The 23,339-nt window shown below is 33.8% G+C and overlaps 1 long non-coding RNA gene and 1 pseudogene across 23 annotated transcripts in view; one reads left to right on the forward strand and one right to left on the reverse strand.

The window, feature by feature from the left end:
- The window catches only part of LOC144288544 (uncharacterized), a 493,091-nt gene that overhangs the window by 364,756 nt on the left and 104,996 nt on the right, over positions 1–23,339 (reverse strand). For 17 of the 23 annotated variants that reach the window (XR_013356452.1, XR_013356462.1, XR_013356459.1 and 14 more), the window contains one exon: positions 12,203–12,302. This is a non-coding gene — a long non-coding RNA (uncharacterized LOC144288544). Of the gene's footprint in view, positions 1–12,202; positions 12,303–13,992; positions 15,021–20,836; positions 20,932–23,339 lie in introns of those variants that run through there. The other 6 variants (XR_013356434.1, XR_013356473.1, XR_013356460.1 and 3 more) reach the window with 3 other exon arrangements.
- LOC144288467 (thioredoxin-dependent peroxide reductase, mitochondrial pseudogene) lies at positions 7,789–10,973 on the forward strand (annotated as a pseudogene).

A 23,339-nucleotide genomic window follows, 5' to 3' on the forward strand; every position in this document is an offset into this window, starting at 1 on the left:
CTGCCTTTGGCTCAGGTCGTGATCCCGGGGTCCTGGGATCAAGTCCTGCATTGGGCTCTCTGCAAGGAGCCTACTACTTCTCCCTCTGCCTATGTCTCTGCCTCTCTCTCTCTCTCTGGTCTCTCATGAATAAATAAATTAAATAAATAAATAAATGACTTTTTAAAAAAGAAAAGAATACATCAAACAATACATACAAGGAAAAAATCTTAGAAAACTCTAAAATATTGGAGTATTATTTATTTTAAATATAGCCTATATAGATAAAGTGCAAATGTCCAATGCAAAATTACAAATGTCACTTGTTTCAAAGTATATAATCATGTATCCTAAAGAGAAATGTCTTAAAAAATAGAATATTAATTGCTTCACTCAGAATTTGAAATAACACTGAAGGAATAATTATACTGTTGACCTTTTTTTAAGCTACTAATGTTAGCCTGGTTCTCTTTTATAATTAAAATGCCAAAAATTTGAGAAGGCACAATTTCTATTTTCCTGCTAAATAAAACTGCATGTTGAATCCAAATTAGAAATACCTTTTTAAATGAAGAGACATATGAATGGCTAAAATGTGCCCAAAACTTAATATTCATACTGTATTGTACTATATATGAGAGTAATAGGTTGCTTGCTTCTATTTTAATTAATTTAAATCAAGTATTACTAGATTCCTGTCTACTACCACAACCACTTGAGGAGAAATAGGATAGGGTAATCCTCAAAAGCAATTCTGAGGCTCTGTGAACACTAGATACTATACATTCCGACAGTACTTTTTTGCCTTAAAGTATTTGTTCACCAACGCCACAGTGTGAAACCAGCGGAAGGCAGGGGGTAAACAGGCAAAATAGGTGAAAGGCTTTAAAAGTCTCCAGATCCTCAAATTCTCCAACGTCCTCAGTTGTGAAAATGCCAATTAGGATTTTACACCCAAATGTCTGCAAGTTACCCTACCTGAAAGCTTTTTTTTCTTACTCAAGACCTTGTGGCTGCCATCCTTTGGCTTTCTTCTCACAAAGCTTAAACCAAAAACGGGCCTAAAATATCCTTTTCTAAGTCCATTCTGTTAGGCATCACTTTAGCTTTGTCTCTCCAAAACTTGAGTTCTCCAAAACTCAAATGGCAAGGGAAGAAAAAAAGATGTGTAAAAAAGACTTCCCTCCTTCCTGAAATGCCCTAAATCTCACACTTGATGTTTCTTTCCTCTTAGTCCTCACTTTCATCCCTCTTGGACTCCAAGATGAAGAGAATTTTCTGAAATGGAAGGACCATTAGGTTCTCAACTACACTAACAGATTACAGTTGAGTAAAAAGAAATAAATAGCTAAATCTGCCATTGTCACAATTCATTAATCACTCATTTATGCTTTCTAATAAAAAACCTCAATCCCCAAGTAAAAAAAAAGTATTTTTAAGTTACTGAGAAATTAACTATCTTTGATTATATCAAAACAATATCAGAGAAAGAAAATTGGAAACCTTGATCTCTCCATAGAGTATATGACCTAGACTACCACTACACTCCTGACCCCTGTATCCATTGTTTATATAGCTTTTGTAAGTTAGGAAATTTGGTTAAAGAAGATCAATTCATGACTAATTTCTGGAGAAAACCAAGTTATTTAATATTATTGTTGCTGTAGTGGTACTAAAAAAAGTCAAAGAAGGTATATCCAACACTCACCTTAGCCATAAAAAAAAAAAAAAAGCCACTTTAAAAAGACCCACAAAATGTCTAGCCTTCACCAATGTAACTTCCAAGTGTGTCTTCCCAGATAAAATGACTGCAAATTAAATTAAATATCGTACAGACCAGGGCTATTAAAGTTGTGTGGTGCCTATCAAAAATGATTTTTTTATTTGAAGTTTATCTGTGGTACTCCCAGAAATAGCTAGAATTAAAACTATTTTTACTGTATGAAGATAAAATGAGATGATTTGTATATAGAAAAATGCTAGTTTTTGTATTCCTTAAATCAACAAATATTTCATATTTAACAAGAAAAAATAACCAATAATTTAAAAATAAGATTATTTCAATGTAGTTTTGAATTCTAAATCATTTTTGGATGGACATTTTCCTATGAGAATGTGCATGCAATATAGGTCTAGTGAGAATTAAGACATTTATAGTAATTTTTGCAATTATGATGAATAAATAATAATTTCTGTACTTTGAAGATATAGTAGGGAATTCTGTGATGTGGTAATAACAGAGAAGGAAGGACTTAGGTTTACAATTCATTCAAACACATCATCATAATTATAAATTAAAAAGAAAGTCTAGGGGCACCTGGGTGGCTCAGTCAGTTAAGCATCCAACTCTCGATTTCTGCTCAGGTCATGATCTCAGGGTCATGAAATCCAGCCCCACCTCAGTCTCTGCTCTCCGCACAGAGTCTCCTTGTCCCTCTCCCTCTGTTCCTCCCCCCAACCCCCCACCCCACTCATGGTCTCCCTCTCTCTCTAGAATAAATAAATAACATCTAAAAATAAATAAAAAGAAAGTCTTGACCATGTCCCTATTTTGTCCTTTAGAAATTATCTGATTTGTCAAAATACCATTGTTATTGACCTTCACACTAGCATTAAAATTAGCAGCTTAAAAAAAAAAAATTAGCAGCTTCATCTAAGCATGATTAATGTTTAATAAAAAGGAGGTCTGTACTGTCTTCACCAGTGTATCTAATAAACATATTCAAGACAAAGAAAAGATATTAAACCTTTCCTTTATTTTAATGTTGATTGGTAATTATTTTTTATCTTTTTTTTTGCTTGTTTGGCAAATTAGATCTTAAAACATGGCACATCTTCACCCATTCAAATATATTTTCCAGTAAATACACATTTACTGTGAAAATTACTTCAATTATTTTTTAGTTTCTTTAAATTCTGCCTTTGTCTTTGAAGAACATGCAAGTCCCTCTTAGTATTAATCTGTTTAAAGGATTACCCTCCCACATATTTTCTAATAAAATCATCTGTAAGCTTCTTCGAGCTTCCATCTTAACTAAAGCTGCATCTATAGTGACAAAATTGCTTGAATGAGTTGGCCAGTTAGAATAATTTGGTGTGTGTCTTTTGTAACTCAACCAATCAGTTTATAATTTATAGGTAAATTTTTAAGTAGAAATATGAAGCCTGTGCCTACCATATGAAAAGAAAAAGAACATGGAGGCAATATGATTTTTATCCCAATAATGCAGGTATAATTATAAGGGAAATCCTGAGTTATTCAAGTAAAAACCTCTTTTTACTTTATTCTTAAGAGATACATAAAATTATGTAAGCATATCTTTAAGAAAGTTCCATGAGTATGGAAGATATGGAAGTAATGATTCCTAGAGGGAGCTGTTTTCCTTCACCATGCTTTTAAATCTAAAATATGATGAGGTAACAGATATTAAGACTATATATACAACCATCAAAGAAACAATATAACATGATGCCTTTCTAATACCTGCAATTTAAAACACAAAACATAAAAAAAAAAAAATCTGCTTCAGCCATCTTTAAAGTACTTATTAAAAGTAGCAAACCAGTTAAAACCTTGAACTTGAGATAAAACCAAATGGTTTGAGGAAAAAAAATGCTTTAATGGTCTATTGATTTTAAGTCAAAGTAAAAGGCATAAGGAATAAGAAAAAAACTGCACATATAGGATTAAATGAACATTTTCAAATTTTGCACTGAATTAAAACTTAGAATATATTCAAAGGAGTTTAGATTTTTCATTTAAATTCATCATATTAGTTTAAGCCCAGCCTTACTCCTCTGCATATCTTTTCTTTCTTCCTTGTGAATGAATTGGTTAGAAGAATGCCACATCCAATCTGATTAGCTAGTAGATAAGTAATATGAAAACTGATTTAAAGTCTCTTCCACTAGAGATGTCAAAACAGATGTTACTTTCCTACAGGATGACAGCACTGGGCCTCAGATGTCAAACATAATTAAAAATTTTATTTTCAAATGTACTCCGCAATTTATACATACTGAAAGTATGTCTTACCTTTTGAACTTCTAGAGTGCTGTGCTCTGCAAAATGGGAGAGGCTTTATTTTACTTGAGACTCAAATGGGAGTGAAATCATTTCATCAATCGGTACCCAGAGGTTTCCTTCAGGATTTGGCATGAAAAGACTGGCATTTCATTAAAACATGCTGACAATTGAAAGAGCAATTCTAGCAGGACTGATTTCTCTCACCTTCCTATCTATGACTATGAAGGTTTTCTCCCAGTAGATTATCCAAATTAGAGAATAAATTAAGGTGTCTTTCTTTTTGTGATGATATCAACTCATTTCATTCTTTGAAAGAGTAGAGGGTCAGAAGTTGCATGCTACTCATATTTATTTCGTATTTACTAAGTTTCTCCCAAAGTCCTTCTTCCCTTGGCAATAGAAGTAATAAAATACCTGTTGAGGGAACAGTTCCTTTGACTTTTTATGATACACACTCAAAACAGATGGAAAGTTAAGAACTCACCATATATTTCATAGAATATCACCAGAGATTCGTACCGTTATAGGGAAAATGCAGAATTCCAAAAGCATGGCTACTCCAAAGAAGGTTCTCTGCCTCCACATCCCTAACATGTTATCTGAGGAGCCTTGACCCACCCATAACCATAGTCAAAAACCCTACATTTGCCCTTGGGTGTATTTGGCTATTCACATGTGTACCTCCTTTATTACAGAATAAGTTTCCTGAGGGCAAGGAAAACATTTTCATGTTTTTATCAATTACAGAAGATTCAAGATGCCTTGGCACATAAGTGACTTTCAGTCTAAAATCAGTTCTGAATCAATTTAGTTGGAGGTCAGAAACCCTTGCACTAAGAACATGTACTTCTAAAGACTAGGGCAGTGCAGTAGTAACTCAGAGCAGCAGACTGGACACTCAGCTGCTCGCTACTACTTACTAGCCATGTAGTTTGGCTAAGTTCTATCTCAACACTAAACCTCTGTTTCTCCATATGTAATATGGTTATTGTGAGGATTAAATGAAGTGATGTGCCTAATATCAGAACAATGCCTGGCATATGGATAAGCATTCAATAAATACAAGCTACCACTGTCGCCTTCCCTTAAATGTGTCATTGATGTGATAACCTATTGAAAGACTCATCAACGCAATGTCAGTGATTAGGAGTTAGTTTCTCCTGTGCCACCTAGGTATATGCATAAATATTTGTTCAAAAGATCTCCAGGTAGTGGAATTTCAGGCAGTGATTACTTTGAGCTTAGGAATTTGAAGTTACCTGTTGGAAATCTAAGTGATGTAGCAAACTTCATCATTCTGGATTACAGAGATTTGCTAGTGTTTGGAAGAGTTTCAGGGAAACTTTCTTCTAGGTGCTTCTCGAAAACTGACCCCAGAAATGTCCACTTCATACTAGCTCCTATAGAACCTCTGCCCCTTCTCTAGACATGCATACCGGAGTTTCCTCTAAACCTAATTATTTCCAGAGGACTTAGGGTGTTTCTTAGTAGTAAACTAAATTCCAACTAGTCTTTTTCCTGATTTTAAAATTACCCTCTTGGAGTCCACTGTTAAATATGTCTGCTGCTGGTTTCTGATGCTCCTTAGTCCACTTAGGGAGCTTCCTTCTATTCTTATGTTACTAAAAGCATTTATTAGAAGTAGACACTGAATCTTATCAACTGCGTTTTGGGGACAACTATCATGCTTTTACCTGTTACTATAGTAATTGTAGTAATGGACTATCTAACATCAAGCCACAAGTGCACTCAGGCACGAGGGGATTTTGGTAATGGTGTATATTCCAATATACTACTGCATTCTATTTCATACTACTTTAAGATTTTTTTACATTGATATTCCCAAGTAAAATTGGAATAGGGCATAGTTTTCTTTTTTTGGATTATCATAGTCAAATATAAGTATCAATATTATGATGGTTTTTAAAAACAAGTCAGAAGATTTCCTCATTCTCTAATATTGCAAAAGACTTATTATCAAGGTTATCTTTTACCTGAATATTTAAAATAAATCACCCATAAAATCATCTCAGTTCATTATTCCTGAGGTACCGTTTTACACAATGTTTCTAATTGTATTGATATTTGTCAATTGTGTTTTTTCTTGAACCAATCTGGGTATTTTTATTTTTCTATTTCTTTGTATAGTTTTCATTAACATTTTCAAAGTTATTATTATACAATTGAAAATTTTATTTTATAAATCTTATTTCCTCTTTATCTACAGTTATTTTTCCTTACTCATTTTCTACATATGTATATTTGTAGTTTTTTTTAAAAAATTCTAATCTTGATTAACCTAGTGAATTGTTCATTTTTCATCTTTCATATTTTAGACCAGATCTGTGCCTAATTTATTAATATTATTTTTATCAATCTTACCTTTTCTACCTAATAAAAAAATCTGCAACTATTTTCACTTAATATTTTCTTCTTTCTTTTTAGTTAATATTTTCTTCTACTTTCCTTAGTTTTATTTCATTGATTTCTGTATGTACCTTTGGTTCTTTCTTGCTTTCTTTAGACTTATTTTGTCTCTTTTAACTTCTGAAATTGGATGCTTAATTCATTGAGCATAAAACAATATGTTTTATGTTTTATATACTTGTTTTATATACTGAAGATGTCAAAAGTTATAAATATTATGATAAACAGTGCTTTCATTCTCATTAATTCATATTTTGCTTTTCTATTTAGGAGTTGTTTTGGAGAAGTTTTAAAATGTTTATATTTATTTTCTAAATGTTTGAAAAGTTTATATTTTTCTAAATATTATTTACTCTTCTAAATACTTAAAAATAATTTTCATGGTTTATTTCTTTTTTGATCATGGACTTCTAATTTTTATTCCACTGTGATCAGAAGACATGGTTGCACTCTTTCCAATCTAAAATATTTATTAAGATTTTCGGTTTTTTAAAGATTTTATTTATTTATTTATTTATTTATTTATTTATTTATTTATTTATTTATTTTTATTTATTTAAGAGAGAAAGAGCACACACAAGCTAGCAGAGGGAGAAGCAGAGGGAGAGGTAGAGGTACATAATCCCCAGCAGACTCCATGCACTGGGTGTGCAGTCTCACAAGAAGCTTGATCCTACAACCCTGAAGTCATGACTGAAGTAGAAACCAAGAGTTGAACACTTAACTGACTGAGACACCCAGGAGCCCCATTAAGGTTTTCTTTGTGCCCGAACACATGGTCATTTTTGTAAATGTTTCATAGCCCTTAAAACTAGTTGATTTCTGTTTAAAGGGGATTAAGTATGGTACATTTTATTAATTAATATATTTATTATAATTGTTCAAATCATTCTGTCCCCTTCTTAAATCTTCTTGTTCTTCAAGCCCAAGTTACTGATGTAATATAGCTTTCTATGAACAAGAATGCAATTATCATTATTTGAATAAAAGCTATATAAGATGAAAACAAAAACACTAATTATATGCTAACAAAAATGGCAAGAAAAAAAGAAAACAAAAATAGGCATTTGCTAATTCCTCATCTTTTACAAGAGGACGGTCAATAGAGGTCATTTCATTTCTCAAGCTGTAAAATAAGAATATTTAAATTAATGGATATAATTACTGTAGACCTAAAAATATGCTTCCGTATGTATTTTCAAGTTACTGAGATATGATGGAAGAGTTGGGAGGGGGCACAAAGGAAACAGATATGATATACCAACAGAAAGGAAACAATACAGCAAGAAAACCAAAAATAGAATCATACATAAACACTGATTCAAGTGAATTAAGTCAAAACATCTTTCATAGAAATGAGGGTAAGAGAGATAAAAACCACTCTTTAGAAGAAATTGACTCCTAAATTGAAAGAGGTAAAACAAGTTCCAGCCATACACTGTATACAAGATGATATAAAACAATGTAATTCATAGTTTGAATATAAAAGAGTAGGCCAGGGAAAATCAGAAGTACACAAACAAAAAGAGAACAAATATAGCAATATCAATGTTGGGTAAAATATAGCAATATCAATGTTGGGTAAACACAACATATAGAACATTAAACAAAACAAAGTTATTCTTTTTTGATGAAGGTTTCCTTGTTCAGGCAAGTTTCTTAGAAAGAACACATGGGTGATATATTTTAGGATTCCTTGCATATTTTTTATTTTTAGATTACCTTCACACATGAATGAAAACATGGCTGCTATGAAATATTGGGGTCACAGTAGCTTACCCATAGGACTCTTTATGTATTGCTTGGTTGACTACTGGTATCACATGTCCCCAAGAATATATTGAAGCCAGCTTGAATTATGTTTTTTTCCTAACATTTTAATTAATGTGTATCTTCTGCTTGGATACTGCATCTTTACAGCATAATTTTGTTGTTGATTTATATAACATGCCTGGTGTATATTACTGCCATTAATCCTTGGAACAACTCTAGGATATTGAGGTTTACTTCATCTCATTCAAAGCAATCATCTCTAGTCTTAGTGATAGGAAGGCAGACTATGGTATTTTGATAAATAACCTTAAACTGTTCTACCTATACAGTCAATTTTTAGACAAATTCCATGAAATTTTCTTAAACTCTGCTGTTGATATAAAGATCTTCTTGATATTACATTTTATCAGATTTCATAATATCAAGCTTATATAAATATATCAAGATAAGACTTAGGACATACCATTCCAAAAGCAAGTTCTTATAGACCAATTAAATCCTCCCAGATGCCTGGGTGGCTCAGGGAGTGATCCTGATCCTGGGATCAAGTCCCACATCAGGCTCCCTGCAAAGAGCCTGCTTCTCCTTCTGCCTACATCTCTACCTCTCTCTATGTATCTCCTGAATAAATAAATAAAATCTTAAAAAAAAATCTTCCAAAAGATTTTCATCATTCTCTTTAAATATTATGATGTATCCAAACATACAGAAAATTACAGTATAACATAACGAATACCCATGTAACCACAATCCAGGATTAATAATGTGCTAAAGCATCTTGCTATCTTTGCTTTAGATCATTCTAAAATTATTATTAAGAAGCTAATCATTCCAGACTTTAAGTCCCCCTCATACACCTCTCGGGTCTCATTCTCCTCTCTCTTTATTCAGAGACAACTACCATCCACCTCATCTGGGTTTCTGCACTTTATTACATATGTTTATATGCATATTAAGTTTTCATTTTCAGATCTTTATTAATATATATAGTCGCATGCTGTACTTTGTATACACAACATTTTGTTTTGGAAATCTATCACTTTTGAAACACTTTAACACAATAGAAAAACTAATGTCTGAGAAGCTGAAAAGAATGTGGGTTCTCTATTTTTATGGTCAGGAACTATAAGCATCAGGTCTCACACATATCTCATATCTATTAGATCAAACTTGTTAACTGAATTGTTCAAACTTGCATCCGTGAAAACATTCTGTCTGTGTGATTTATTGGTTACTAAAAAAAGGCATATGCAAATCTCCTGCCATAACTATGGATTAATTGAATTCTCTTTATAACTCTGTCCATTTTTGCTTTAAATATTATTTTTACAAAAATTTTTTTTCTGATGAGAACTTTTAAGACATACCATCATAGCAACTTTCAAATATAGAATACAGCACTGTAAATTATAGTCACCATACTGTATACTACATCCTTAAGACTTATCTGATGACTGGAAGTTTGTACCTTTTGACTATCTCCATCCTTTAAATATTTAATATTTAAATATGCTTTAAATATTGGGAGGTTTTGATACATACATAAAACTTAATTTTATTGCTTCTTGGTGGAATATTCCTTTTATCTCTATGTTGCAATCTTTTTCATCCCTATTAATGCTTTGCATGTTAAATATTTTTTGTTTGTTAATCAATAAGCATTTATTTGACTAGTATTTTCTAGTATGTCCTTTCCAGAAATTTACCTTTCTGGGTCATGATATAATGTTTTGTGTCTAGTTATAAATAAAGTATATCTGCACAGTGTTTTTTGACCAAGTCAAGTCTCTTTTACATACGTGAATTTAATATATTTATTTTTGTAATGACCCAGATCACTAAGGCACTTCCCAGTCTATAAATAGTCTTTCTAGCCTCTATTTCAAGAACTAATCAACACTTGATGGGTCTCAGCTTTATGCAAGAAGCTCAGTTCCAGCTCCCTACCACACACAAGCCTAGATTTTAGCTCTGATTTGAGTCCAGGTCTTGGAACCTTAGCAGCTGTAGCACATGTTCAGTTCTAAAGCCATTCAGCTTTGCTTCCCTCACTTGCAACTATGGCTTTATAATCTTTATTACTAGTTCCTAGAGCCTTTCCTAATGCTTTCAAGAACTGACGTGTATTTTTGAAAGTTTATGGTTAAATATATCAACATGTGTTTTAGATAAGAGTATGATTTTCTACATTAGCTTAGCACACCATATTGATCAGAAACCTAATATACAATTCTTTGTTACACAGTTGTAAACAAAGTTCAAACACCTAAGCCTTGATGACTTTAGGGGGAAATATTGGTGCTTTTCTTCTATCCTTTGGACTTTACCTTTGTGTGTCCTACAAAAATTGTTGCTTTAGTGACAAAGCCAGTGAATTTCATTATGTTAACTGTGAAGCTGTTGCAGTTTCGATGTATTCCCACTTCCCACCAACCTTGCCTGGCTAAATACACCAATGAATAATAGCAGTTTGGGCCATATGAACATCACAGTCTTGTCAGATTTCCTGAGACTATGGTGTGCTGTTAGAAGAACCTGGTGTTGCTCTAAGAGATCTCTTCATAATTGATCCCAATGAGGTCATCCAGTATTTGAACACCAATGATCTCCCAGTGGACCAAAATATGGAAGAGACTCTGCTTGGTGAAGGCATTCCAGTTTGTGAAACCAATAGAGAAGTCAGCCCAGCAAACTGAACATGATATTCTCCTACAATCAAGCCAAATTCAACTGCTTCCAAAGATACTTTCAGAAGGTAAATCAGTAGATCATCTGATGCGTGCCTACAGCTTCTCACATCAGAAAAGAACCACAGTTGGAACTCACTTTTAGCATTTGAAAGATGCTAAATTTTCTTCTTGAATTTTCTTCTTGAATTTCTTTGTACTAAACTGAATTCTCTATTAGGATAACAATGATCATAGTTTTAAGATGTTAACATTAACAGTCTACTTTAACTCTTATAATCAATGTATATGTACTTAAAATAAATGTAAATCATGTTTTTAAAAAAACACAATGGAAAGTGACTTTAAAAATAATGCATGTTTCTAATCCTGGAGATTAATATAGTTATTTTATTTATTTGCTAGCTGGATTAGGGTCTACATACAACTCTAGATATTGATTGGCCATAATTATAAAGGACATTTATTGAATCCAGGAATTGCATTTTGAAATCATTGTAATTATTTTCTTTTCTGAAGTGCTCAATGTAAAGTACATAATAAACATATCTTAAAAGAAAACAAGTATTTAATGAAATCCTAATTAAATTCATAGTATACTTTTTATGGAACTTAAAAAACTGATTCTAAAAATCATATGGTTATATAAGGGATCCAGAGAATCCAAGAAAATTTTGAAGAAGAACAAATTTGGAGGATTTACAGCATCAATTTAAGATTTACTATAAATATACAGTAAATAAAACAGTTTGGTATTGATGCAAGAGAAATAGGTCAACAGAAAAGAGAGTCCAAAAGAATATCACATACATATATAATATCAATAATTTTTGACCAATACTATTCAATGGTTGGGGAATTGGTCTTCTCAATAAATTATTCTGAAACAACTACATAGCTGAGAGAACCTTTACACTTATATACAAAAATTAGTGATTAATGTATAAGGTTTAATGTACAGGCTAAAATCTAAAGTCTTTAAGAGAATTTTTTCGAGAACTTTGGATGGGTGATAAATCATTGGGCAGTATGCAAAAAGCACTAAACATAAAAGAAAAAAAGTTAAATTGGACTTCATTAAAATGAAAATCATTTCCCCACACAGACAAAAAATACTGTTAAGAACAAATCACAAACTTAGTAAAAAAAAGTTTCTGTATATTGATCCAACAAAGAATTCATATTCAGAATATATAAAGAACTAGTATATATCATTTTAAAAAGACATTCAATTTTCAAACGAGCAAAAGAACTGAATAGACAGTACACAAAAGAAGATATATAATGGCCAATAAACAAGAAAACGTACTTAACATCATTACTCACGCTCCCTGTGGCTGGAGGTCTGTGAGGCACATCTCATTGCTACCTTAGTCCAACTCTTATCCCATGTCCACAGGCCTCTCTTCCTAAGGAAAAATCCAAAAGAGGAAGGTCAGTGGCATGAACCACAGCCCCATAACAGTGTTGATCTTAGGATCATATTGTCACAAATGTTCTCACTTCTTCATTTTCCATTTACATTCTTCTCACTCTCAGGTATCACCTCAGCTGACCTAAGTGGTAGTGTGATCCAAACCCTCAAAGGACACCACTACAGGAATAAAAAGACAAGCCACAAGGTAGGTGGGAAATGATGTTCTTAACACATGAAACTGACAAAAGGCTTATACCTAGAATATATAAAGAAATTCTAAAAACTAGTAAGAAAAAGACAGACAATGGTAAAATGGGTAACAGACTTTAACCAAATACCTTATTTTAAAAAAGATATCCCAAGGGCCAATAAACATATGAAAAAGATCCAATTCTTCAGTCATCAGAGAAATTCAAATTAAATCTACTGTGAGGTACTACAACCCACAGACTAAAATGACTAAAGTGAAGAGACATTGCCAAAAATGAATAATAACATGGAGCAACTAGAACTCTCCTACATTGCTGATATAAATTGATACGGAATATAAATTGAATATAATTTAAATTGATACGGCCACTTTGGAAAACTCTTTGTCAGTGTCTATGAATACTGACCTAGCAAGTATATCTCTAGATATTTATTCAACAGAAATGCATATATGTGTTTCCTAAAACATATCATAGTGGAAATACTTGTAATATCCAAAACCTAGAAACAATCCAAATGTCCACTAAAATAGAATGGATAAACAAACTAATATTTTCACATGTGCTATTTCCATTTTCTATTGCTACATAACAAACAACTAGATGGCTTAAAACCATAATTTATTATTTTTTGGAAAATGAGTAGGTTTGCTGGGGGTTTCTGTTCTACCCATGTGTCTGGATTCACTCATGTGGTCACAGTCATCTGATATTTCACCTAGGTATGCAGGTGTAAGATGGTCCCTGGAACATGGTGCTATCACTGAGATAACCTATTCTCATCCTGTAGAGCCTTTCATCTTTAGTAGGCTACTCTAGGCTTCTTCACAGCATGATAACAAAAGGATCTAAGAAGGCAAGAGAGGAAGCTGCAAGCACTCTTAGGACTAAGCTTCTAGAATGTGCATAATATCATTTCTAACACAATCTACGTCAAAACATTCATAAAGCCAGCTGCGATTTCAGACAGTGAAAAAACAGTCTTCATCCTTTAATAGGAGAAGCAGCCAATAGCACATCGCAGAAGGGCATGTAAACAGAAAATCATGATTAACTGGGAGCTACCATTACAGGAATCTTCCACAATATGTAACAATGACAATGAATGAATTACTGCTACAAGCACCAACAGGGATGAACTTCACAAACATAAGGTTGAGTAAAAGAATCAAGTCACAAAATGATACATACATCTTGTTCCATTTATATAAAACACAAAAATCTGCAAAACCAATATATGGTGTTAGAAGTCAAAAGAGAGTCCAAGGAGCATATGTGTGGTGCTACCACTACACTCCTTGACCCAGGCAGTGGTTATATGAAAATTTCACTTCATATAATTTACTGATTGTTTTGTTCTTTTGATAATTTTCTATGTTTGTTATATTTCAATAGAAATCTTTTTAATCAGAATAAAAACAAAGACAAAAGAACTAAAAAATAGTTCTAGTGGATTTTCCTTAATTCATTTACCTGGGTGGTGTTTCATGCCTTTTCTGGAATAACTGCTGATGGATTACATATTCTTCTGCCTGCAGGAGTGAGAAAGATCACAAGGCTATGGGAGCCAGTGCTGAGGAACTCCATCTCTATTCTTTTTCTCTCTTATTTTGCTTAAATTTCTACATTAAGGATAAGTTCACTGATCACTTTTGTTTGATGTAGAATTATTTTTCTCTGCTCATATTCCTCTGTTTACTGCTGTCAATCCTAAAACAGTTATTCCTAAATTATTGTGTCTTCCTGCTTTATCAACTGCAAGTTGGGGAGCATCCCAGTCCCAGTTCTCAGTCCTACTTATCTAAGGAAGTAAGGATCATTTTTCATGTCTTTCCTGGTAACATAGGTCCCTTATGTTCTCTTAAGGGGGGAATATGAATGAGATACTTGATGTTCCACCACTTAACTTGCTGTTATAATGGACCAATCTTCTCAGAAATACAAATTCTTCCATTTTTTTCTCCAACTGGTTCAAACTATTTTGTATATAGGTTATATTGTGTAGGGATTAACAATGTAGACTCCAGAAACAAAATGTCCAAGTTCATAGCCTGGCCTGGACCTTGGGCAGATTATCTCTCTCTCTATGCCTCAATCTCTACATTTGTTAAATGGGAGTGACAACAAGTCCTACAGAATATAGGTTTATAATGAGGTTTAAATAAAGTAATGCACATAAATTAAAAATGTGCTTAGCCCTTTAAGTTCAATAAATGTTCTCATTATTATTAAGCATAGTTATTAACATTTAGGGTTGAATGCTGACATATTTCCATAATTATTACACTGATGATTGTATAGTCTTTGATATGTTAATTATCTTTTAATCATTTCCATCAGTTTTGTAAACCTGGATTTTTTTTTTTTTAAAAACCTGGATTTATACCATCATTTGAGGGAGGGTATCTGTTGTCCATTTTTCTTTTTCTTTCTTTCTTCTTTCTTTTCTTTTCTTTTCTTTTCTTCTTTTTCTTTCTTTCTTTCTTTCTTTCTTTCTTTCTTTCTTTCTTTTCTTTTCTTTTCTTTTCTTTCTTTCTTTTCTTTCTTTTGATTGTAAGAGGAACAGAGAGAGATAAACGGACTGCCTGCTGAGCATAGAACCTGATGCTGGGCTTAATCTGATGATCCTGAAATCATGAGCTGAAATCGAGAGTTGGATGCTTAACCGAGTGAGCCATCCAGGTGCCCCTATTGCCCAACATTCTTAAAATGAAATTCCAGGTTTTAAGAAAAAGATTTAATGGCTAAACTAGCATTATAGTTCTAAGGGAATATGACACAGCCATAAAAAAAGGATGAGACTGTGCCATTTGTGACAATACGGACAGAACTAGAGAGTATTATGCTAAGTAAAATAAGGCAGACTGTGGAAAACAAAATACCGTAAGATTCCATGCATAAATGGAATCTAAAAAAATGCATAAACAAAGAAAAGAGCAAAATCAGATGTATAAATACTGAGTACAAACTGATGGTTGCCAGAGAGCGAGGGGGCTTGAGCAAAATGGGTGAGGGCAATGGGAGACACAGGCCTCCAGGTATGGAATGGGTAAACCATGGACATAGAAAGCAGACCATAAAGAATACAACCAATGATACTGTAGTAGAGATATAATGGCACAGATGGCAGCCTACCTGTGGTGAACATAGTATAATGCATAAACTTGTCAAATCACTAAGTTGTACACCTGAATCTAATGTAACATTGTGTGTTGCCTATAATCAAAAAAATAAACAAACAAACTAGCATTACAGTGTAGTATAGGGACAGGAAGAAAAAAGAATTGGAGGCATATGTAAATGATAAAAATGTATTTGGATTTTATTCACTTTCACTCCATTTCTGATCTAATGATCTACATTTAAAATTGAAAGCTTCTCCAGAGATAGCCCTTTGCTCCCAGTCTTTCCAGGTACAGTTCTGCTAGTTATTGCATAGGCTAACTGCAGGAGTGGAGAGAGGCACAACATCATTTAGCAGAAATCAGCCCCGAGATCATCCTTCTAAATCTACTCTTCTTACTCCTCAGGTAACTGCACATATCTTCAATTGCTAATTTTATATTTCCTGAAATGGGGGTGCAGGAAGAAGAAATATCCAGGAAAGACATCATTATAAATATGAGTTAAGAAATTAAACTAGATCCACATTCCTTGGGCTCTCTAAAGCTCTTCCTCTTCCCCCCCTCTTATTCCAGCTCCCTAAACCACTCTAGACATGGTTCAAAAAGCTGAAACTTACTCTGGTGAGGAATTAGGCCTTGAGGGTTTTTTTTAAAAAAGACTTTTGATTGTGTTTATTAAACTATGATTCAAAAATGTAACCTCACATACAAGATATTTTGTGACATGTTAAGAATAAGGAGATGCATCAAAAGGCTCAGGTGAGACTTTCAGAAACTACATTCCATAATTCTGATTAAATATAATCATGGTTATAACTCATCAGGCAAGGCAGAAAGGTTAATTGCATAGACTACATAATCAGCATATAGTTGATGTTTATCAATTCAGATTTTATCTGTTGTATGTAATTTATAAGAAGGAAAAAAGATTTATAAAAGAGTGGGCTGAATTTATTACTTTGGTCACCCATATTCTTGTTAAATACAGCTCCTCTCCTCAAAAATAATCTCAATTTGTCCTAGCTTGACAGATTATAAATAATATACTCTTTCTTGTGCTGTTTAAGAGTTCTCCCATTTAAGGGAAAACAAAGGCATTAGGGCAGTGATTGTAAACTAGAACCACTAGAGAAGCTTTTTAAAAATCCCATTGTTCAGGCCACACTTTACACAGTCAAGTCAAAATTCCTAAAATTGGAGTTCATCCTCAGGTGATTCAAAAGGGCAACCAAGGTTGAAAACCACAGAGGTTGAGCCTTTACCTCTACTACCATCCTTCATAAGATTCACACAGGTTACTGAAATCAATCAGATATTGATCAATCATTCAATTGACTAGACAGGTCATGCAGACATAAATCTTTTAGTTATTAAAAATACTTTGTTAAATGTCTGTGCAAGAAATGTTTGCTCAAATTTGCTCTAAGTAATCTGAAGAAGCAACTAAATATATGTTTGTATATATACATGTACATATATAATATATATAGATTATATATATAATTTAATTCAAATATACACATATTATTCAACAGTTCAATTCATTACTGTAAACATGATAAGAAACCATAACTTGTTAATACAACTTTCAAGAAAATAGAACTTTGGGTATTTCAATTAAATTTCTCCTTCACCATGTAGACTCACTTTTATGCATTTTTAATATTTTTTAATAAGGACATATGCCTTGGATAAACGATTTTGATATCAAAAGAAATATATACACTAGCACTGAAATACACACAGTAAAACCTCTTTGATAAAACCTGCCTTAGAGAACAGGATCAGTATGCAACATGCAGACATCCTTTAAATATAGCTCTGTCCCATACATGGGTGGCTCAGTGGTTGAGCACCTGACTTTGGCTCAGGTCATGATCCTGGGGTCCTGGGATTGAGACCTGCATAAGGCTCCCCATAGGGAACCTGCTTCTCCCTCTGCCTATGTCTCTGCCTCTCTCTCTCTCTCATGAATAAATAAAATCTTTAAAAAATAAAATAAAATAAATATAGCTCTGTGGTTAAGGACATCCCTAAAATCTTTGGATCTAGTTGCAAAAGAATGTGATGTGTAGGATCCCTGGGTGGCACAGCAGTTTAGCGCCTGCCTTTGGCCCAGGGCGCGATCCTGGAGACCCGGGATCGAATCCCACGTCGGGCTCCCGGTGCATGGAACCTGCTTCTCCCTCTGCCTGTGTCTCTGCCTCTCTCTCTCTCTCTCTCTGTGTGTGACTATCATAAATAAATAAAAATTTAAAAAAAAGAATGTGATGTGTATATTTGCACAGGGCTGCCCACTAATGTGCATTTTTGTTGGGAGAGAAATTGTGGTTTTGATAAGGTACCCCTAAGCAGTAAGGGGAATCTACTTTCAGCTAAGGATGTAATTTCATTCTGTGATTGCAGTTGCTACACATTAATGGATGGCATTTGACACACAGCATATCTTCATCACTGTGGAGACAGTTGAGAATCGTGGACCAGATCTAGACTCTGACAACTTGGATTTGAGTTTCAGCTATGCAATTACTTGCTGAGTAAATACAGTTTTCCAAGTTTCAGGTTTCTGGTCTATTAAATGGTAATGATAATTATCTGTCCTACCTATCTATATAGGATTGTTAAAAAGTTTAATGTCAAATAATTACTTATAAATTCTAAACCTTAATTCAAAGACAAGAAAAGATTTAGCATAAAAAGCAAGCCTTGGGATCCCTGGGTGGCGCAGCGGTTTAGCGCCTGCCTTTGGCCCAGGGCGCGATCTTGGAGACCCGGGATCAAATCCCACGTTGGGCTCCCGGTGCATGGAGCCTGCTTCTCCCTCTGTCTGTGTCTTTGCCTCTCTCTCTCTCTCTCTATCATAAATTTAAAAAAAAAAAAAATTAAAAAAAAAAAAAAGCAAGCCTTGTTTCAGGTAGAGTCCTAGCTTTCAGGCCAACCTTCCTGAACTCCTGTTTATGTACAAGGAAAAGATGTTCAAGCATCTTGATGCTGAAATAATTCTTCATGCATGATGTGAGTTTTAGAGAATAAAACTGATACATATTTGGGACCTCTGTGATAGGGTAAAACACACAGATGTGTGTTGGGGGGAATCTCTTTAAAAGAACAACTTCAAACCAGTGAGATCTTGGTACAGAAGTGTATTAACAAGGAGTAACAGGAAACAAATCAAGAAGCAGGAAGAGAGTAATACACCTTCATAAATTTTTGGTGACATCTCCAAAAGAAACATGGACCAAAAGAAAAAGAAACACATAGTAATTGAGAGCATCTATTCAGGAACACTCATCCTCTCTGGGGACTTGCAAAAATAGCTGAAGACATTTTAGTGTACATATGGAGTGGTGGTGAAGTTTATACTCCCTTACCAGAAATAGGGAGGGAGCAAGAAACCCTTGTTATATCTGATATTATTATTGAAGAAACAGCAATGTTATAATGGACTCTGCTCTATTTCTCTTCAACTATCTATCATGGATGCTTACTTCTATAAAAAAAAAACCTCTAAATAAATTCAATTGCTTATATACTTCTTCTATTTACAGTTTAACCAATTAAATAATTCCTGCATTTTCACGTACAATGAAGCTCATCTCTGTGCAGATTATGCATGTTGTATCTACCTGACGTGTCCTTCTTAAAAGAATATGTCTAAAATCTCTCTCCCATTTCTCCCTCCTTCCCTCCTGTCTTTCCCTCCTCTACCACTTTCCACACACACACTTGAATAAAGCATTAAAAGGCTTAAGACTGATTTTACATTTCCTGGATTAGAGCAGAATTTGTTGATTGCCATAGTTTAGACAGCATCTCTTTCTAACAATGCATAAAGGCCACAAGGTTTGCTTACCCCTTATATTTAAAATTGATTTGTGCTTTTCTTTCAGGAAGAGATTTTATTTAACATGATTATTATCAGTGTTATAAATATTTTCTTTCCTAATGTTTGATGACAAGAGATTTCCTGTTTGTATATGCCTTTATAAGATTTTGATCAAAACACTGTAGTACACATGTGTACAGCAATCAAAAATGTTGTTAAGGACAAATGAATGACTTAAAATCTTAGCATTATCTTTAATCGCATTTTCTCCTTCCTCCACTTCTAATTATTCATCAATCATCTGGTTTCCTTCTTGATCTCTTCCCTGCCTCATTTCTGTGTGCACACAAACCACAGTGCTCCACACTTGTGTGCCTTGCACTTATACTGCATCCTCTGTGATGGACATCTCCCCTTTGCCCAGTGAACACTGTCACAATTCAAAGCAAGCTCAAGCATTATGTCTTTTATGAAGGTTTCCTAAATTACCATATTCACTATCAGCTAAAATTAATTGTTTCTTCATCTATGTTTCTTTGTAACTACCTGATCAGTCTTCTTCTCATGTATGGACAGAAACCACAGGAATCTATAAAATGTCCTTGTAACCAGACTGCAACATGTTTACTATCAGCGCCAACAAATAATCTGATACTCCCTCAAACTCCTATTATTTAATATTTATTTTAAAGTAACAGGAAGAAAATAATTTTGCATTAATAAAAATTGGGTATGCCTTTCTGTTCAAAATAAAGATTTATGTCATATGAACCTATAATTTTAACTCATATGGAATGGGAATTTTTATTTAGCATTCTCATCACTTATAATTGAATGGCATTAGGCATCATGTTCACTAAGGATAGAGATTACATATAGATACAATAAAAAGCCTTGTCTAAAATATCTTATTAAAGTTTTTGTTGTGATTTTCATTCTGTTTCATCAAAATACTCTCTAGTGAGTCTATGTTTTTAATAGTTGCATATCCAGATAATAACAGCAAAGAATGTAAATAATTTATTATTGATAGGATACACAGCCTTAATTTTAAATATGTAAAAAACTATATACATCATTATTTTTAAGATTCTTGATGGCCAAACATTTAGATATTCACAAAAAAAAACACATTTCATCCTTTATAAATTGTTAAGAGTTTAGGTTTTTATTGAAGAATTTTTCAGTATAAAATTCCAATGGCATAAAATTGGAAATGAAGTTATTCTAAGATTGCTAGATCTTAACATTGTCTTTGAGAAATCAGAGTTTTTCTAATTTAATTTAATCTGAAGTGTTGATAATCAACCTTAATAAAAATCTAACTGTAATCAGAAAGCTCCATCTATTCTGATATGTTTCTTACTTCACACTCCTTTGATGACCGTGGCCTGCTCCATCTCTACCATAAATCTTGCTCTTAAATAACTTCATGACAAGGTGATGAAGCTACCTGGTACCCTGGAACAGGGAAGGGAGAGGGATCAGTAAACTTCTGTATCTTCCTAGTTCTTGTCTCCTTTTGTTCAATCATTTAATCATCAGACGTTTAGCCAGGCAGCATATTTCTTAGTTTGGTATTTTCAAACTTGCTAACATTGTTCTATTTTTTTCAATTTAAACAAAAATGAATGTAATGTTTATTAATGTTACATATTTAGTATCCACAGTTCTTCAAAATATAGACCTCTCTCTATATATGATAAGCTCATCATTTTGATAGTTAAGAGAAGTCCTTAGTGGCAGGCCAATCGCACTTTTGGCACAGATCCTGAAAATGCCAGAAGAACTGATGCAGTGGGAAACTACCTAAAGTTCAAAAGTACAAGTCACAGAATTCTCCAATATGCCTTAAAGTTTAATACAATTCTATAGGATATTTTGAGGGCATGTGGTGGACAGTGTCTGTTATTAAACTTTGACAAGGAAAAGAAGGAAGTGGTTGGAACATACAGTTTTGGAAAAGTAGATTTTAAAACTACAAAGTACCTTATTTTTAGTCACATAACATTTTTTTAAATACCAAAAAAATACCAAAGTAAGGCATAAGATGTCTGTTTATTGACAGAGTTTTTTAAATTGATTTTAAAGTTCAGTTATTTCAGTCACCTGGTTTAGACTCAATAATTTTTATAGATGAAGAGACTGAGATTCAGCTAAGATCCTACCCCTCCTAAGTGATATAAGAGCCATATACAGACTATTGGTGTGTTGCAAAAACTGGAAGCAGAGCCAAACTTCAAATGCAGATTTCATAAACCTTTGACCAATACTTTGTGCTATAACATAATTTTTCAAAGTAAGAGTAAAAAGCATGCACTGCTTCAGCATTTATACTAAAAGATGATACTAATTCTTTGAGGTAGAAGGTGGGGCAAGATGGCAGAGGGGTATGGGTCCTCACCTCACATGGTCCCACCAACTTACCTAGATAACTTTCAAACCATCCTGAACACCTACAAATCCAACTTGAGATTTAAAGAGAGAATAGCTGGAACACTACAGAGAGAAAGGCTTTTGCTTTTCACAAGGTACACACACCTGAGAATCAGCACAGTGGACCCTACCCCAGAAGACCAGCTGGAAGAATAGGGGAAGAGCAAGTTCTTGACCCAATCAGCATTTGAAAGCTCCAGGGGGAAGTCAGAGGGATTTATAGTATATACAACTAGAGGCCACTCTGCACGAAGCAAAATGACTAGAAGGAAGAACTCATGACAAAAGAAAGATTCAGAAACAGCACTCTCTGCCACAGAGTTACAGAGTTTGGATTATAATTTGATGTCAGGGGAACCCTGGGTGGCACAGCGGTTTAGCGCCTGCCTTTGGCCCAGGGCGCGATCCTGGAGACCCAGGATCAAATCCCACGTCGGGCTCCCGGTGCATGGAGCCTGCTTCTCCCTCTGCCTGTGTCTCTGCCTCTCTCTCTCTCTGTGACTATCATAAATAAATAAAAATTAAAAAAAATAAAATAAATAATTTGATGTCAGAAAGCCAGTTCAGAAGCACAATTATAAAGCTACTAGTGGCTCTGGAAAAAAGCATAAAGGATTCAAGAGACTTCATGACTGCAGAATTTAGATCTAATCAGGCCAAAATTAAAAACCAATTAAATAAGATGCAATCCAAACGGAGGTCCTAACGATGAGCGTTAATGAGGTAGAAGAAAGAGTGAGCAACACAGAAGACAAGATGATGGCAAGGAAGGAAGCTGAGGAAAAAAAGAGAAAAACATTGAAAAATCATGAGGAAAGGTTAAGAGAAATAAATGACAGCCTCAAAAGGAAAAATCTACATATAATTGGGGTTTCAGAGAGTGCCAAGAGGGCCAGAGGGCCAGAAAGCATATTTGAACAAATCATAGCTGACAACTTCCCTAACTTGGGGAGGGAAACAGGCATTCAGAGCCAGGAGACAGAGAGGTCTCCCCCCAAATCAATAAAAACCATTCAATACCTCAATATTTAATAGTAAAACTTGCAAATTCCAAAGATAAAGAGAAAATCCTTAAAACAAAGAGAGACAAGAGATCCCTAACTTATATGGGGAGAAATATTAGATTAACATCAAACCTTTTCACAGAGCTCTGTCAGGCCAGAAAGGGCTGGCAGGATATATTCATGGCACTAAATGAGAAGAACATGCAGCCAAGAATACTTTATCCAGCAACGCTGGATAAATATGTGACCACCAAACCCGTTCTTCAAGAAATATTAAGGGGGACCCTGTAAAAGAAAGAGGAAGCCCAAAGAAATAATCCACAAAAACAGGAACTGAATAGGTGTTATGATGACACTAAATTCCTATTTTTCAATAGTAACTCTGAACCTAAATGGGCTAAATTATCCCATCAAAAGAGGCACGGTTTC

Source organism: Canis aureus, chromosome 18 (genome assembly GCF_053574225.1).
Source record: "Canis aureus isolate CA01 chromosome 18, VMU_Caureus_v.1.0, whole genome shotgun sequence".
In the NCBI taxonomy this organism is placed as follows: domain Eukaryota; kingdom Metazoa; phylum Chordata; class Mammalia; order Carnivora; family Canidae; genus Canis; species Canis aureus.